This window comes from Lepidochelys kempii, chromosome 15, assembly GCF_965140265.1.
Source record: "Lepidochelys kempii isolate rLepKem1 chromosome 15, rLepKem1.hap2, whole genome shotgun sequence".
In the NCBI taxonomy this organism is placed as follows: domain Eukaryota; kingdom Metazoa; phylum Chordata; order Testudines; family Cheloniidae; genus Lepidochelys; species Lepidochelys kempii.
In genome coordinates, this window is record NC_133270.1 from 29,601,022 (window position 1) to 29,620,424 (window position 19,403).

Sequence of the window (19,403 nt, forward strand, 5' to 3'; positions counted from 1 at the left end):
TCGACAGGAGCCCACGTGTTGCAAGGTTAATGATGTATTTGTTTGTCTAACGCACTCTTTCTGGGATCATTAGCTGGATCGCCCATATAGGCCAGTTATTAATCGCCTATCGACCGGAGCTCCTTGCTGTTCTGGTGGGGCTGGGCTTGGGAGCAGGAGGGAAGTAGATGTTAATAAGGACTCAGAATATGGCAGCTGCTAATGGCTAGTGTGATGCCGGGGAGTGGAGGGGAGGGAGGGAGGGGGGGGCCGGGTGTTGTAGCCTAGAGACAGGAGCGTCAGGTAATTATTGAGTCAAAGGCGGTGTGAGAGTTTCTGTCTCCGTGGACTGGCCCCTGCCCTCCTGTTCTCCCAGGGCAGGTCCTTGCCAGCAATCTGTGAGCAATAGCAGCCCAAGGGGCCGGAGGACGCTGTGCCGTTGTGCTGCGACTAGGCACACGGGGGAACTCTGCCCGGGAGGGGCGTCTTGTGTGCGACCAGAGGGCACGCTGGGCTCCGATTATGCCACGCCTGGGCCCTGGCCTGACATGCGTCTCCCAAGACAAGTGACAGCCAGCGCGGGCACGCTGCCATGTGTGTCCTTGCCTTTTCCTGAGCCACTCTGTTTTCCCCGCGCCAGACCAAGTGTGGCGGATTAGAAAGCATCAGGGAGCTCTGGTGCCACATTGCTCAGGCTCCCCTCAGGCCGTAAGTCAGTGCCTCGTGCTTCCAGGCTGGCTGGGGGGGGGAACAGCTGCAAGCCCCCAGGCCTTCCTCCACCCGGCCGGGGAGGCTGGTCCTGCATGGGCAGAGGGGGGAAGGAGGGAATTCTGTGCCTTGGCCCCTTCTGCAGTGCGGGCAGCCAGTCTGGGGCACTGCCCAGCTCTGCCATTTCCTGATCAGGCTCCCAACGGACACAGCTGGCCCTTGGTTTCCCCTCTGAGTGCTGCCTTATGGAGTCTCCGGGGAGGAGAGGGGTGTGGCTGGCAGGTGAGTATTGTTATCCCTGTTGGACCAGGGAAGAGACTGGTGCACAGAGAGGTTAAGTGACTTGTCAAAGATCCTGCAGTGAGACCATGGGAGAGCTGGAAACCCACTAGATTTCCCCTCCCTGACCTGGGCTTGGAACCCAAGAGTCCGAACTTCCTGTTCCTCTGCTCTGCCCACTGGATAATGCACCCTCCCATATCACAAGCACACTGGACATTTCAAGCCCTTCCTCACCCCAGTCTGACAAAGTTCAGTGGGTGTAACCCCGTAGAATGTGCCGCTCGGCGTAAGGCATCAGACCCTACACGGCAAAGTGCCGGTCCTTCCTGAATCGCACCGTTCAGGATATTCACTAGTGGGGGCAATTTCAGGAATCATCTCCTCTTACCACAGTGTGCAGAGAGTCAGAGAAATCAGAGCTAGGAAAGATCTAATTAGGCCAGTCAGTCCCCAGACACTGCCGACTTGCTCCCTGCAGTACGTCCTCTTGTGCGCCGTCCAGTCGTCTTTTAAAATTAAAATCCTCTTAACTAATTCACGATCAACTTTAAAACCACCCAGGCGCAGACCAGCAAACCAGACCTGATTTCCAGCACCTAGGAAATACCATCATCTCTCCTCTCCAGCCCCTGCTATTCAGGGCACAGGGAGGTCGGGCATGGAAGGCAGCTAACATCTGTTTAAAAGAAACAAACAAAAAAGAGAGTTAAACCAGAAATAATATTGAAATGTTTACAATCCAGCAAGTTTGTAGGTGGGATCCTGAACAGTGAACGTCCCAGGAGGCCGGTAGGGAAACATCCCTGGGACACTGGAGTTTCCTGGAATGTGCCTTTGATGAGCTATTCCGGTTACCAGGTTATTATAGAAAAAAAATACATTTACATGGACAAGGGAAGTTTCAAATATGCAGCCCCATAAAATATTGAAGTTACGTCTCGCTTCAGAAAGGGTTTATTGCACCAGAAGGGCTTTGGCGAGAGGAAACACCCGTCAAACTCAGAGCACAGCATGGTTACTTTTTGTCTCCTTGTAAAGGCAAAACAATGTGGCAGAGCTGAAGAGATTTGTCATCTGAGAGAGCCCCCTTCCTTCCCCATGCATGAAGAGGGGAGCTGACCTCACTCCGCAGAAATTGTGGGCCCTGAGAGAGCCGCCTTCCTTCCCTATGCACACAGACGGGAGCCGGGCCCCCAGCAGTGCAGGTCACATGCTCTCTTGGATTTATTTTTACACGGATGGCGCGTGATCAGCGGCTTGCTAGATAAATGCACTAATGTGCTAATGCGTCAGTGACTCCGCACCTGATCCCCGGCCGCTGCTTCACCCGCCGGGGTCGTGCAGGGAGCGAACTGGGCTACTGACAGGAGCAAAGACACCGGTGGACGGGCTGCACTGTGCCAGCAGGACTCTCTTTTGGATCCGTTTCTAGCACCTGATCCCTGAAATGGGCACCATGGGACCCCACTACTGCTCCCTCTCATATCCCATTTCCTCACAATCTCACAGCGGATCAGGATTTTGTACCCCTACGATCCATGGATTTTTAAGGTCAGAAGGGACCAATATGATCATCTAGGCTGTTTGTCTGCATAGCGTGAGGTGTAGAACGACATCCAGCAATTCCTGCATTAACTTGTGGCTGAACTAGAGCCTGATTTTTAAACAGCCTGTCTTTGTTTAAAGTCCTCCACGTGCTGGAGGAGCCATCCCGTCCCTTGGCAAGCTGGTTCTGCCAGACCCAGCTCCTGTCTCCAGCGGGACCATCTGGAGCGAATGTTCTCCAGAGGTTAGAACAGGCAACAGAGTGTCAGGCCCCTCCTGAGTTCTGGTCCCGGCTATCTCAATGAAATGCCATGGGAAAGTCTCTGTACCTTACTTTCCTCTTCTGTAAAATGGGTCTAATAATATGCACCTGCCTCACTCACAAGGGTGCAGAGAGGGTTGTTGCAAAGTGCTTGGAACAGTTGGAGGTGCAAAGTAAGAATTAATGATAAATGACCTTCTGGCCTCAGGGAAAGGACTTCTTTTCTGTGCACTGGGTGTGCCAGGCAGTCCATATCTGCATAGGCATCTGTGCCTGCGTTCTGGCCAGAACTTGCCATCAGGAAGCTTATAGCACATGTGTGACTAGCCCCAAAGCCAGGTATGTCCTGTCCTTGCCTGCTCCAAGGGAACTGGGGTGTTGCCCAGGTGGTGATGAGGCTGGACAGTGCTAGCTGGCAGCTCGCCACTCACCAGGATCTAAGGTCCCGAGCCAGGTCCCACGCAAGCCAGTGAGAACTGGATTGGGCCTGCTGCGACACAGGATTTGGGAGTCCTGGGTACAGAGCATGCTGTGGATGGACGTGGCTGATGAATTTTCCAGCCTCAGGCCGGGCAGGGCTTTCCTACGCAGGTGTGGTGCTGTGAAATCACTTAGTGTGGGCTAGAGCCTTGGGCCGAGCCTGGAGTGACCCTTGGCCATTGTAACAACAGTGGGGGCCAAAGCAGGCCCTTCAGAGCCACCTCTGGCTGCTGCAGACCAGGAGGCCCTGGAGTCATTGACTCTGTAACCATGGCAGCTGGAGCTTGCATGCAGCAAATTAGCAGTGGGCTAATGATATTGGGCCCAAGCCTGCTTCCATTGAAGTCAATGGGAGTTTTGCCTTTGGAATTGGAGTCAGGACCAGCCTGTCCTTTGCATTGCTATAGCGCTTTCCTCCAGAGACTCCAAAGCACCTCACAAACTGTGACAAATGAAACTTCACCGCCCCCATCTGGGATAGGAAGGGGGGACCTTACAACTGGGCAGAATCCAAACCTTCTCCTCCCCCCAGGTCCAAATTTAGGGTAAGTTTGTTTGGATCCAGTTCCAGGTGTGGACTGTGCTCCTCAGGGCCACCTTCACTCGGAGCATTTGAGTCAGATGAATACGATGGGTGCTTCTCTAAGGCTTGTTTAGGGCTGGAAATCCCAAGAGCAGGGTTCAGGCTTTCTCTCCAAGAGATCTCCAATCCTTCTTGGTCCTGGCCAAATTGGAGACCCTGGGAGTAGACCCTCATCTGCCCCATTTCAGCTCTTCTGCTTCTAGACGAAGCCAAGATGTGCAGAGCCACAAGGAGCAACTTAGCTTCCCTGACCCTCAAAGCACATCTGAGCTCTGGGCCATGGTGAGGGTCCAGTCTGATTTTAGGTGGGTTACAGGATGTCACTTTGCAGGATTTGGCCCCACACTCCTACCACAAAAGGGAGCCTCTCTTTGGGAATGAAATCAGTGTAGGGTAAGAGAAGCCTAGAGAGGAGTCATTTATGTGCCCACTTTTCCACCCAGCTGACCTGTGGGTGGGTCTGAGACACAGTGGGGGCTGGAGCTGAGCCAGCAGTCCTGGGTTTGGAGTTGATTTTGCAAAACCCAAGCAACCCCCATTTTTGCCAGGGGTCCCCCATTTTTTGTCAAGCAACCCCCATTTTTGCCACTTAGATTGTGCCAGGATTGCATGGGGCAGAGGCATGTGGGACAGTTGGCATGGCCTCTGCGATGGGCCACTGGGCTGGGTTTGGAGGCTTTCCCATGCCCTAGGAATACAGGAAGCAGGCATTGCAGGGGACTGGGGCAAGTCAGAAAGAGCAACCATAAAACAGAGAGATACACGTACTTCTGCATCACTGACTAATACACAATACGCCCATGCCCCTCCCTTGCTGCAGGCTCCGTAAGACGCAACCCATCCATATCGTTGCTCTTCTTGTAGCCAGCCTGAGAATTTTGATGGTGGCTGATTATATAATGGAAATCTCCTGTTACCACTCCGGCGATGATGTGAACACGAGAGGAGAACATTATATAGTAGTTTGACAACTGCTCCGAGGAGGTGTGAAGTATAATGTCCCTAATGTTGCAATTAGACAAGAACAACTATAATGCTCTTTCTCCTTCTCTCTCTCTCTCTCTCTCTCCCCCTCTCCTTTTTTTAATTAGCAGTAATAACATTCAGCCATGAAAGGAGAATGAGCCCTGGTTTAAATAGACAGAGGCTGGTGGTGTCTTAGAGATTAGACCTTGTCCTTCAGATTGGGCAGAAAAACCTTGCTAATTGAGCACCGGCTGGGAGGGCTCCGGTTGCATGGTGTGTTCAGGTTACAAACAGCAAGACCAGCAGGTTAGATTAAACACACACTGTGGGCGTCATAGAAATTATAGACAGGAAAGGCCTATGAGGGGCCTATCTAGTTTGTATCCCAGTGCACCATCGTTCCTTACAGGACTTTCGCTCATGCTTTGCCGATATCCGTTTTAAATGACTCCCCAACCACTTCCCTTGGAAGTCTATTCCACAGCCCAACAAATCTGACTACTAAGGAATTCCCCCCTCCCCCTTGATAGTTAATCTAAAATTTCCTTTTCTCACTTTCTCCCCATGTCTCCTAGTCAGGTCCCCTTTGTCCATCCTGAATACTTCTCCTCCCTCCTTGGTGTGCTACGCCCTTCGGATATTTGTCTATGGTTATCATGTATTTACCCACTTTGATATTGCTTAGCCTAGCTATCCATTATGGATCATGTACAATCAAGAAGTCCGTTGTGTTAGACTGTGGGTGCATTTGGCACACTATGGATCTGATTTTCAGGGGTACCAAGGGTGTCCCATGGACTTCGTTTGAGTCCTGAGCACTAAAATCCAGGTTATTTGGGGTTTCGCACTCACTCATCCTAAATCAGTCCCACCAGGCCCTTAATTGTTTTTGTTGCTCTTCTCTGGCTGTTCTCCACTTTGCTTCTTGCTTCAGCAAATGGAAGCCTCATTTGATAAGAGCTCACACTTTTTGTGCAAGGGATTCAAAAGGAAGTGCCCCACCAGCAGCAAGCCGGTGTGAGAAAGGTGCAGCCATCCCTCGTTAAGACCTCTTGGAAGTCTTGACTTAGCAGAGAAAAGCTCTTTCCATGCACAGGGTTCAAATAGCATTTGTGCTTCTTTTTATCTGAGATAAACAGGGACTTTTCATCCACACAATGTCTATTTTTAAGGGAAAAGATAAAGATCCTTACTGGCTCCTGTTTGGGAGACAGGCTAACTAAGAGAGACATACAAATAATATCAGGTTTCAGAGTAGCAGCCGTGTTAGTCTGTATTCGCAAAAAGAAAAGGAGGACTTGTGGCACCTTAGAGACTAACCAATTTATTGGAGCATAAGCTTTCGTGAGCTACAGCTCACTTCATCGGATGCATTCAGTTGAAATGAGCTTTTATCATGAAAGCTTATGCTCAGATAAATTTGTTAGTCTCTAAGGTGCCACAAGTCCTCCTTTTTCCTTTTGCAAATAATATCAGGGCAGTTCTCAATTCTTTGTTGTTTTCCTCTCTTGTTCCGATTACACTGGAAGAGCTTTTTCTTTTCATTGTCTTTCTTCTATTGGCAGGTTAGTTTAAAGGGACACCGTCAAGATCAAAATCTTACTCATAAAAAATAATCACCTTCCCTGTGTGATCCCTTAGATGTTTAAAATGGACCTTCTGAACATCAAATTCGCTTCTCACCATGTGCACTAACTTTTTGGCTCTGAATGTTGATTTGCACTTCACGTTTATAGTCAGTTTCGCTTCCCGGTTCTCCTGCACATAAAACACATGGCAGATTTTCACAAGGGCTCAGCTCCTATGTAACCACCTAGATATGGATCAAAATTTCCAATGTCAGGTCTTCGGAAAATCTGGCCACTCATTTTTGTATCTAAATAGGAGCTGAGCTTGTTTGAAAATCTACCCATCCTGTGTTGGGGTTTCCAAGGTTGCAGGGGGATCTTTAATTTTAAAAATGCTTTTTCACTAGACGAAAATTAAAATTGCAAATAGTCGATCTGATTCTGCGTTAAGTACCATCCCCATTCCCTCTTCTTCATTAGTTAAAGAAACTCAAGGTTTGGGTCTAAATTAACCATCAGGGTTGCCAACTCTTGTTATTTTATTGTGAGTCTTGTGATATTTGATGTTTTGTTTTAAGTACCAGCTCCTGGAATCAAGTGATTTAGTGAGAGTCTCAGCTTTCATTTTAAACCAAAAGTAAGTTTCTAGCCCTCACGGTTGCAGATAAAAACTGAAAAATGTGACTCACGTGTGTCCTAAAAGCTCAAAATCCATAAGGCAAATAAGAATTCAACATTTTTTTAAACTCACGATTTTAAGGCTAATCTCATGATGCTGGGGGGGCCTGACTCATGATTTCAGAACTTCTGGGGCTGGCAATCTGGGGGCTGACACTGCACTTCTGTGGGGCAAATTCATTCAGAGTACAACTCTGGTGCCAGCCATGGAACTGCACCAGAAATGAATCTGGCCCTGCGTTTTTTAGGCCTTGTGGAGAACGTAATGCCGTTACTCTGTGTCCCAGCTGCTCCTCGCAAGGCTACAGCGCTGCTCAGGGACACATAGGATATTTTCTCTCAGCTGCAAAGCCGATTGGGCTGAGACTCAAAATCCCTGAAGGGTCGAGGGAGGAAGCTAACTGTGAGGGAGACATTTCTCATTCAAGTGCCAAATGCCTTTAAAAAATAAGACTCGAGATCAGGATTCAGAGTCAAAGAAGTGTTAAGGAAGAAGTCACCAGGGCATAGACCCCCGAACCTCTAAAGCAAAAAGTGTGGCAGTAACAAGCCATATGGCCAGGTTAAATAGCACCACGCAGGTCCTAGGCTGCCATTGCAACCCAGCCCTTGTTGTTTGTGTCATTTGTAAACTCTTCCAGGTAGAGATCTCAGATCAGATTCTGTCTCCATTTACACTAGTGTGAACCTTCACGGTTCCATTGACGTCCACGGAGTTATAGCAGCGCAAATGAGATCAGAATCCAGGCCCGGGTCTAAAGGCTGAGCAGACGTGGGATGCAGTGAAGAAGCCAGCGAAGAAGCCAGTCCTGTTCTCTGGGAGCTGCAGGAGGGTCGTTAGTCTCAGAGGAAACTCAAAATGTGAAGGTAAAAGAGCAATCCTTTTTTAGTTTGTTTGTTTTTTTTTTTACAACCAACAATTAGTTCTGTACCTCGCCTGAATGCAGTTTTGTTTATCAGCTTCTCTTCTCATTGTGTGCACATCTGCCAGCAAAATGTGCAATTTATTCAGCTCCTGAGACAGGAACAGGTGTTACTTGCCCTCAGAATAATACAGAGACGCTGACGTTAGATTTAGCTTCCAAAAACAATACCTAATGATGATGTTAATGAAGAGATGGCAGCAGACGTGGCTTTGGTGCCAGGATAACGGTCTCTTGCTACAATATCATATGCACCCAAACGAGTGCAAAGTGGGAGAACATTCTCTTTCCATGGCGGCCTGTTCTCCTGATGAGACTGCTGTTGATTAGAACAACTGCTCCTCAGTACAGGGACATGGGGTCGTCGACAGCACCAGACAGCCTGCTCAACCCCCCATGATAATTATACCTAGCGATTAACAACGGAACAGCTTCTCTAACAGAAGATCTCAAAGCACTTTACAAACACTTCATTATTCCTCACAACAGCTGTCTGATATGGTCAATGTGACTGGGGCCATTTTACCGAAGGGGAAGAACCAAGGCCCAGAGACTTACTCACGGGTCATCAGAAGGAGGCTGAACCCAGAAACTTCAGTACCAGAGCATGGAGCTCTACCGCTTGAACTAACGGAGTAACTCCATCCAGTGGTAGCAGTAGTTGGCACTTATCCTGCAGTAGCCATGCTACTGGAGAGGAAGCAATGCACACGTCGCACGTAGGTGTAAGAAGTGGCAGAGTCTGGAACAGAACCCCAGAGTCCTAGCTTACTTTACCACCCACTTACTTTACACTTATTGATGCCATGTAGCCAACCTATAATTAGCACTGCCCTGATACGGAGTCACACGTGCTTTCTGTAAGCACCGTGATGGCCAAGCTGCCTACTGAGGAAAACAGAGAACAGGCTGTTTCTGCTCTTTAGCTAATCAGAAATCAACTTACTTGAAAGAGGACAGGCTATTTCAGAGCAGTAATTTCTCAGCCAGAGCAACAGAAAGAGCCCTTCACTCCTAGAACAGGAAGGAGATTGTATTACAGCGCCGCTGTGGAGATGAGGCACGGCCTTGTAGGTCACCCTGCCCTTGTTCCCTCCAGTGTATTCAAATTTAATATCAAGTCGGTGCTGCAGTAGCACATTGCACCAGATCAAGACGCAGATTTCTTAGAAGTTTGCTGGACTTTTATGATTAAAAGGATCCTTTCAAGCTTGGCCTTGGCTTCAAATCTGACCTCCTTTTTTGTCTCTCTCTCTTTAACTATTTGCAAAGTCTGGGTAAGTTTTCAGCAGTCTCCTTTGCTATTCCTGTTCTTGTCAAGGTTAGCCCTCTGCCAAGGCAGGTTAGTGCTCCCTTTCTCCCCCCCCCCCCACCTTTTACTCCCTGTAATAGCCGGTATAATTGTGTATTGGTGACTGCTCCCACTTGCGCTGTGTTGCACGGTAATGGCCTCCCTGCAAGATGAATGCCAAGGCGAAGCCGTGGAGTTTATCAGCCAGAAACCTAGAGGCAGAGCTGAGGCATTCATCTGAAACGCCCGAGACACTGATCTTGTGACAGTGCCCTCCTGCAATGCTCCATTAGAATTGCCCCAAATTGGTTATGAATAGCTCAGGGACTCATTTGTCTGATGAACCTCCACGTGCAACCAACAGGGGGCATGTTAGGGAGACAGCGTTGAAATGAATGGCCAGAGTCTCTCTCGCCTACTGCGACACGGAGCTGAGGTTGCCCAGGTTAGGGACGAGCAATGGAAAATCTGCATCGCACCAGAAATGATCCCCAGCGTGTTGCCAGCAAGCCAGGGCTCTCTGCTGTGTTTTCAACGAGTTCCCATGTATGTGCTGGGACTCCCCAGAGCCAATAGCCATCTTTTTCTACCTGGCTGCCACTCGCCATTCATCCCTAAACCAGCAGGACACTCCATCTTTCCCAGGGGCCAGCCCACAGCCGGTGAGCTTGCATGACAATTACATTGCTCACATTTGGGTGGGGGAGGGAGTGAGGAAGGTGAGCAACTTTCTGAGTCTGTGTCCCAGCGTCTCACCAATTAAAGGTCTGTGTCTGTTTCACCATATGCATCTATCTATCTATCCAGACATCCCCTCTATCTATCTACCTATGCCTTAGGTTTTGTACTGCCACCCGTCACCAGGAGCATCTTCCCAGTATAACAGGTTGGCAACGGCCAAGTCCCTAATGGAATTGAAGGCATCTCTGGCTCCTCTCCCCCTTCAGGTTGATGTCCTTGCACCTCTCCACAGTAACAGTAGCAAAAGCAAGCTTCCACCACTGCTGTACTGCTGATGTGCCCCACTCTGGCTTGGAAGGACCACAGGTAAGGGCGAGCAGGAAGCTCAATCCTTGGCCTCTCTGCTGAGCCTGCTGGTGACTTTCCGACATGGACACTTGTCCACTCGGGCCTAGCACATGACACCCCCAATCCATTTGCTACAGGCTGTCAGATGGCAAGGACTGTAGTCATCTGGGGCAGAGCCCCGCTGCTAGATTTGGAGGTGAGAGGGTTCCCATCCCATTCCTGGGTTGGCTCTCGGAGAGGCCCAGTTGCTCCTGCCATTCATCTCCAACAAAAGCGCTCCCTTCTGGGTCACAGAGACTCTGTTCTCAGCCAGGCCCGCTCCGCTTTCCTAGCGTCGTTATTGGAAGAGTCATCTGCGCGTGGAGCTTCGTCTCTGCTTCTTGGCCCAGAGTGTCAGGAAGTTTCTCCACCCAGTCCCTGGTGAGGGAGTTGCATTAATGGATGCTAATGTGCCATCCGTCCCATTTATCTTCATTTGGTACCAGCTGGCAGGGGTCTGGGCCCAGAGCCAGGGGCTGGGCACTGATTCTTAATCACTCCCTGCCAGGCCCTGGTGAAGAAGCAGAGTGGAGCCGGAAGGATTCCTGGTTCCCGACAGTGTGCACTGGGAAATGGAGTCTTGATGACCCTGGAGAGAGTGGAGCGTGTATGCTAAGCAATCCTGCCCCCTCACATGTACGCCCTCCAGGCGTGTCACTCTGCTGCTCCAGCTAGGGCAAACACAGTCCTCCATTAACAGACAGCATTTCTGATATGCCAAGCGCCGGCCCAGCAGAGGCTGGATTCACCACCTTGTGCTGCCACTGGGACTCTTTAAAATAAATAACATCTTCGCACGGGGAGCCAGGTAACCAGGGCCCCGTGTGTGCCAAGATGCTGCCTAAATTGGCTTGCAGAGCAGGACCCCGCCATCAAACCAAGACAGTCATGTTCCTGCCACCTTCCAGCTATGTGGCCTAGTGGATGGAGCACTGGACTGGGACTCTGGGGACTTGGGTCCTATGCCAGCTTTGCCACTGGCCCGCTGGGTGACCTTGGGCAAGTCACTTTACTCCTCTGTGCCTCAGTTTCCCCATCTATAAAATGGGGATAATGATCGTGACCTCCTCTGTCATGTGCTTTGAGATCAGTAGATGCAAAGTGCTGGGTCTTATTCGTATTTTGGATCTGTGTGGGACAGAGCGCATGTAGCTGGCTGGGAAGGTCAGGGGATGCAGAGACTTGGGGAGGGGTGGGCGGTGGTTGCCTTTCTGGGCTCTCTGTCAGAGAAGAGCTCCATTCCAGAGGGGCTTAGTCAGGGGGCTGGCTTTTCCCTGCTGCACTGCTCTTAAACTGAGCAGGGATGGGGCTTTGTAGGAGCCCAGGGTGTGCTCCTGCAAACACCTCCACTCCCTAAAGGCTTTAGCCCTACATAGGCTGGGCTCACACTGCCCAGAAGGGCATGTGGGGGATATGGCCATGCTCTCCGGACGTTCACCAGCTAAGGGCTGCTGACCAGCACTGGGTCATAGCCCTTACTCCAGGTGCAGCATACACAGCTGCTCTGCACGCTCTCCCTACCACCCTTGGCAGCTGTGACAAGACCTCTGACCACCCCTGCTGGGCTGATCCCTCTCTGCCCTCACCCCTGGCACGGCGCAAGCTCTTGGGAGCCATGTCAGAGCCCTGAGCGTGTGACCTCATCTGCCCCTGGTTTCTGGGCAGTTTTAGCACGGGCAGATCAGTCCTGGGATATGTGGTTTGGGCCCACAGGGCTCGTCCCCAGCAGAGATCCTCTTGGGACTGCTCCGACAATGGGCACAGGCATTAGTGTGCGTCGCCCATTGGTTTTTCAGTCAACGTAGTTGGTTGTTGTTAACGTTGTTCCCTGGTTTTACGTCTGAGCTTTGCAAGATCTTTCTGCAATGCCTGTCAAGTGTTCTCTCTGCAACTTGAGCTTCTCTGTTTTCTGCCTCAGAGGAAAAGAGAGAGCGCATTCATTCTGGAGAGCTTCTTACCGGTATTTACCGGGCGGTTTAATAAGTGAATGGGTCAGATGAGCATCCATCTGTCTTGGACCTTTCCCATTTCATTTTGTCTCACAGAAGAAGACATTACAGAAGGCAACAGAAGTCTCCCACATCAAAGCGTTTCTAAGTCATGCCCTTTCTGGGCTTTTCTGAAGTAAGGACATTAATGCAGATTCCGTGATTTCTGGCCATGTTTTGGAAAAGTCTGCAGGGCCCTTGCATTTGCATGGCTCCTTCCATCTCTGCCTCCTGCCAGCGAAGGAAGTCCTGATCCCCTACTGATCTGTATCATTCACTGGGGCATAGGCTGGTGTCAACCTGGGCTGTGTGGTGCTGAATTTTCGGATGGACCGGAGGAAGTGCAGCATTGTGCACTCGATGGTTTGGTTGCTTTGAATTACTTGAGACTTTTTTTTTTTTTGACTAATAAAAGATTCATGAGTCCAATTTCTGGGGTGGCAGTTAAGTGGCCTCGGGGTCGAAGACAGTTGACACAGTCCTACCGTCCCTGCTGCAGCTGGAGGGTCAAGACAGAGCGGATCAACAGCAGGGTTTTATTGTGTCCACTCCCAACAACGAGCAGTTCTTCTCCAGCTACGAAGGCAGAGCAGCACCCCAGCCAACGCTCTGGACGGGTGCATTTATTTGTAATGAAGGTAAATTAAGATGCAAATTAACCCCGGTCCTTGGTCTCCTGGCTAGTTGCCAATGAAGTGCATGATGGTGCAAAGTCTGGGCAACTGTTTGTAGAGCAATCATTGTCCTGCCTCTGTCCACCCTGTAGCTACAGCTTGTAGACCCAGTTCGCGCTGCCCGTTGAAATACAAGGGCCACATTCTGCAGTCGAAATTCTGAGGGACTCCATTGATTTCAGCGGAGTTATTCTAGGTGTACACCCGTGCTAGCGAAAGCAGAATCTGGCGTGGGGGCAGCTCCTTTGCATGCACCGGGGTTGCGTTTGTCTGGGCTGCAACGGGTGCTTTGGTTTGATTTCTATGAATTAACCTGCCTGGTCTCTTCCCTCCGGATACAGCCCCACGGCTTCCCAACTGAATGTCTCCTCGTGGTCTGCTGGAACGCCAGCACTGCGCCTTCAGACTGGAGCTGCTGGTGGGTAATTTCTGATTAAGGATTACTGTACCATCGGCTTCGGTTTGATTGCAGATGTTTTTAATTATATCGTATAAGATCGTATTATGTAATTGCATTTATCTGATTGAAGCCTTAATTGTAGGATTTCATAATGGTATGACTGGGTAAATATACCATTGCGTCTGTTGTCCCCCAATGAAAATTAGGTGCTTCGTGTCTTTATTGCATTATCCTGGAGAGAAGTTTAAATCTGGGAAAAAAGAGAGAGAGAGAAAGCAAAGCAAAGCAAATCTATTTAGATCCCTCTGAACGTGGGGCACCCCTCCCGCGCACGGCATTACCTTGCCGCAGCCTGCTGGCCCTGCGCTGTGCTCCTGCGGCCCCGCCGGCTGCCCGTCACGAGGAGCGCCGCAGACACCCAGCCAGTCTCCCCCTGGCGGGGCGATGCCCTGCCCTCCCACGACGCCCACAACGCTGCCAGCTCTGGCAAAGGTCAGCCCCGCTTTCCCCACTGCCCGCCTCCTGGGGAAGAGCAGCCAGTCAGAGCTGCAGCAGGGAGCAAGGGACATGCCTTCTCCCCCAGCCACCAACACCCTTGGGGGGGGTGCGGGGGGCGCAGGGGGGAGCAGAAAGAGCCCTTCAGCTCAGGGCCATTCTGCCCCCTCTAAAAGAAAAGGAGGACTTGTGGCACCTTAGAGACTAACACATTTATTTGAGCATAAGCTTTCGTGAGCTACAGCTCGCTTCATCGGATGCATTCAGTGAGCAGTGCGGACAGGACATCGCCTCTGCTTCCCCCCCAGCAACACCCAGCCTGTGGGGTGGGGGCAGGAGCTGCAGGAGCAGCAGGGGTGCTCAGGGACAGAACTGCAGAGGGATTTGGGAGCAGCACGAACTGCTGGGCAAGGAGAGGGGGAGATTTGGGGCTGAGAGTTTCTGCCAGGGGCCCAGACTCACTGCAAGGCACATGGGAGCCTGTCCCTGTGCCGGGGGGAGGTTAGCAGTCCTAGTGGCCAGTGGGGTGCAGGGCATGATGTTGGGTGGGTGGGGCAGAGCACCCATGGGGCAGGGAATGGGGCAGACCAGCCCCAAAGCCCCTCCCTGTATAGGCTGCAGCACTGAAGGGGTGGGGGCTCACAAGCCTCTCCTCCCCCGGGTGAGCCCCCGCTGGCCATTCCAGCCTGACACATTGATGCCAGTGCCTTGGGACCCTTGTCAGGAGGCCGTGTGAGGGGTCAGTGCATGGGACAGGCCTGGTGTCCTGGGCAGGCTGGGCCGGGGGTGAGGAAGGAACCTGGAGCAACAGTACCGGGCCTGAGCATGCTCCAAGGGCAAGGGGATCCTGCAGGACGTCTCTCCTTAAAACCAGAAAAAATAGAGAAAGGATAGTCCAGAAAATGGAAGGAGAGAAAGGGGCAGGAGATGGGGGCTCTTCGGCTTCCAGGAGGGTCTGGGCGTGCTCCATCCAGCTCCAGTGTCCACCACGGATGGGCGCAGTGCGGAGGCTGGATGTGTCTGCTGAAATGATCACCAGTGAACTAGTTAACAGTGGTGCTACTCCAATGGTCATCATTAGGCTTCAGAGTTGGAAGGCGGCCATTGGCACTTCCCAGAGCATTTTGCCAGCTGGGTGCAGACTCGGGCAGGCAGCCCTGCGTCAGCTCAGGTTCAGAGGTTTTCCCTCCCAGCCCCCAGGGCTAATAATGTAATGTGTAAAAAGCGACCTGCTGAGATTCTGTGGCCCTGGGTGGGTTTTCTCCATGGAATACACAGGGCATGGATTGGGAGGCAAATCCACTGGCCTGATACCCCACTCACACCAGGAGGGAGTCCAGTGGCGTTACCTGTGTAGAAAAGAGGAGAACAAGGCCCTCCATGTTTTACTTCTGCTTGGGTCTGATCAGCTGGTGGAGAGAGAATCCAGATGGTGAGCACAAGGCTGAGTCCGACAGCAGCCCAGCCATGTGTCAGCTGTTGCTAATACCAGCTCCCCTCCATACAGCCCTCACCCCATCTCCCAGTCTGCCGGCTGGTGACTCTCCATTGACGGGAAGGCTTCAGTTTCCCAGGCTGGCAGGGAGCACTCTGAAAGGCAGCATATCCCCTCACCAGCATTACCCTTTGGGTGTCGTCTATGCTGGGGCATTAGCAGGCCTGGGATCAGCCCCCTCAGCTCACGCCTGGCAAATGCTCCATCCCCGCCTTGGTCTCGCCACCCAGCCCTTGCTGGGCTGTATTCCAGCCCCAGGTGGGGGCTGGGCTGCTTCTCATAGTCTCTTCCTCCAATGCTGGGTCCAGCCCTGTGTTAAATGTCCCATCATCAAGGCCTCCCCTGTGGGAAACAGCCCCTCTGTTGATCAAATCCATCTCACCCTCAGGAAGTTTTCTGGACACACCAACACTTAGGATTCCTGCTGAGAACGGCTGGCCAAGGGGGGAGGGAAGAGAGAGGCAAAGCAAATGCTCTTAAACCTCAGAAAAGTTTGGTGCTGGGCTTAGCGTTCAGGGCTCTGGTTCCAGGCAGTTCATCCTTCCCCCTGGCTGGAGGGGAGGAGAGGAACAAAAAGGAGGTCTAAACATCCCCAGGAACAGCAATCAGATCTGCATTCTCTGCCCCCCTCAGCTGACGGCCTGAACTGCCCTTCACCTTCGTGCAAAAATGCAAAAGACCATGTTTTCTGCAGTGATTTTTTTTGCAAGATCGATGTTGCAATTATCATTTTGGTACCAGTGGATGGTACAGTACATTACAGGTACAATTAAGGAACAGGAGGACGGGAAGCTCGTATGCCACCGGCTCAGAAGGTGGAAACTGCAATTAGACATAATGGAAGAGCTGAGCCAAAAATCCTCCTGATACATTCCCCCTATTATTGAGCCATCCTTGAGAGCCACAGCTTGCTCAGAGCTCAATTAGCTTTTAATAAATGAGTGAGGAAAAGCAACCTGAAATCGACGAGGGACTCAGGAGCTTTCTGAAAAAAACAAGCTAAAAGAAAACTAAAGCCTGGGGTCACGGAGCGATCTCTGCATCAGGCGATGTCTCAGGCATTGAACTTTGGAATCACTCCAGCTCCTGGGAGACGCGGATGCCCTTTGATGCACATCGCCCTTACCGTTAGCAAAAGGAACGGACCCAAACTTACAGCATTCTCCAGTAAGTAATCATTCTGTTCTGCACTGTGGGTGAAAATCATCTGGAGTCTGAAAATCATCTGAAAATCACCCTCCGGTATCATGGACCATTAATGGAGCATTTCTTTTTCAAGGGGAGGTTGTCAATAATCATAGCCAGATGCCCATCTCTGCACATCTTGGATTGTGATTTTTAAAAGGCCTCCTAAAAAAAAAAAAAAAAAAGTTCTTCCTTAAAGCCAAAAAAGTTCTTCCTTAAAGCCCACTCCTTCTGCTTAGTTCCCCAGTGCTGCTCATCTCTGGGATCCTGCCTGCTCTTGGCTCTGGTTGTCTGCGTAACTGTGTAACTATTAATTGCTACAGGCATTGATGTGGTGCCCATCTGTATTTCTCCAGCTCCATTGTAAGCTCCTTGGGGCAGAGCCTTAGTTATGGGATGCACACCCCATCTGTAGCCAGCCCCAGCGCTGCGGTAATGCTGGTGGATCGGGCTGTTTTTCTGGCCAGTGCTGTTTGTTGTTTTGGCACCTGTCCTGGGCTCAGTTCCTGTGGGATCTGGCAGCCCACGCTGCACCATTCCAGGCAGCACTCCCTGAGCTCCAGGAGCTTGTGGGAGGAACAGATTTCTTCCCCTCCCCTCATCCCAGGAGACAGTCCCACCGCTGCAGGTTTATGTTCTGCATTGCCAGCAAGGACTGCGCTTGCCTTGTTGTTTCCCTGTAAACAGAACTCTCTGTCCATGCCCGGGCTGAGCGGGCTCAGTTCAGAATCTAGCCAATCGCTGGGCCTGAAGGATGGAGACCGAGCTGCCCTGGGAACTTTGTACAGCAGGGCTGCTTTGTACTCAGACTGCCCCTTTCAGCCAAGGGTCTCAGAGCACTTCTCACATGTCTGTCACTCCAGCCTGCAGCTCCACATTGGGCCCAGCACCCTCTACCTCCATGCTGGGACACTGATGCAGCACTTGTAGATGCAATTCTTCAGAGACATCCTATAGCACATAGGTGCTCCTTGGAGGCCTCCCATCTAAGATGTGACCCAGCCCAAACTGGCTGCAAGGTAGGAGGGGTTCACAGGACCAGCAGGCAGTGGGCCTACTGGCCAGCGAGAAATCCTGCTTCCACAAATCCAGATGATTTCCACCCCTGGTAGTTGCAATGCCAATAAACAGGGTGCCCTGTCCTTTGCCTCTAGAATAGCAGTGTTACCAAATGCGTGGTGGGTTGCTTGGTCTGGTTTTCTGCTCTGCTGAGGATACAGCGTCAGGAGGACAGCCACTTTACGGGAGAAGGAGTGGAGCTGAAATGAATACAAAGGGAAGCTTTCTTCAGGACTCACTTTGTACGCTAAGGTCTGCGGGAGGCTTAGAATTCATTTGCACCTGGTGAAACTGTTATTCGGCTCTAAGCAGAATGGGCCAAGAAACCTTCTCCAGTCTACCAGTCTCATCCTTAGGCACATGCTGATGCCATCTCAGTAGGATCTCTGTCCTGGGCGTGGTTATAGTAATCTCAGCTGTTCCTGCTCAGGATTGTGGAAAGGGGCAAATGGGCCATGTTAGAGCTGGCCTTTGTGTGAAAGGCCCAAATGGGGCCCCAGAGGGAATGGACTGTGGCCGGTCAACTTCAGCTGAGTTGCACCCACTTACTCCAGGGATGAAAGTGGCTCGGGTGCTTGATTGCATCAGCACACTGTGTTCAGGAGGGTATTGTCCTGGGAGCCAGGGATACATATAGGAAGTTTCATGGTCATTATCAGGGCACTACAAAAATACTCCCCTGCAGGGAACCTGCTGGAAATTGGTCTGTTCATTGTGAAACCGATGCTGGCAAAAGAAACACCATGGCTCTGAAAGGCTAGCTCGGGCACTAGGTGCTGGCTGGAGAGGGTCCCACTTATTACCCTTTCTGGAGCGTATGCACAGATTCGATTTGCAAGACAGCTCTAGCACTGTGCAGGGAGTTCTAAAACTTGCCTAGGTTAGTGTTTCATCAGGCTCGCCTTTCAAACAATAAAAGTTCAAATCTATCCACCTACTCCCCAACCCACTCACCCTTCAGCCTGAGCTGTGCCGCTCTCAGAGCCAGCACGCTGGAATTTGTGAGCTTTTCCCATTTTTATTCTCAAACCTCTTTGAAATAATCATAGGGTTTTTGAGGGTGGAAAGAGGCGCTTATGTAAAATTAATATCTCCATTAATATCTGCACACAGCAAGATAATTGGAAAGCCTCTGTCATTATTGTAGGCCAAATTATTCCCAAGGAAAGTGCTAACAAAGTATTTTATACCATGCTAGTGCATTAATAACAGGACGCCCGTGTCCCAGCATGGTGGGAGGGGTTGCTGCACCGCCAGAGGAGCCACCTTCCAGAGGAGATGTAAAACCAAGGGCCTGACCATGTGCTGATTGCCCCAAGGCAGTTTTCATGGGAGCCAGGACGTTAGCCCTGATGCCTCGGCCAGATTCCCGCTAGCGTAATTACAGTCTGCCGGCCTCAACTCCCCCTGCAGTTTCAACTGGATACAAAATTCTTCTTCACTTCCTATCCTAAACTGTTGGGTAGCATTCTTGCGTGCTGTTACAGCAGTCACTCTGCACAAGAGATGGCTGCATTTTAGCAGTGGCTGGAGAGATCCCTGAACATAGTTCTGATAATCAGTTAGCAAAAGGTAAAACAGTGCTTTGAGATCTGACCACACAGAAAACTCTGGTGTCAAGAGGTTGGGTCATGGGTGTTCAGGCCTAGTGGGCAGAGCGAGGGTCAGAACCAGAGTCAGCGTCCAAATGCCAGAGGCAAGTGTTGAGGCAGAGTCAGAGCCAGGAGTCGGAGCCGAAGACTGGAACCAGAGTCTGGGCAGGCAGGAGCGAGGC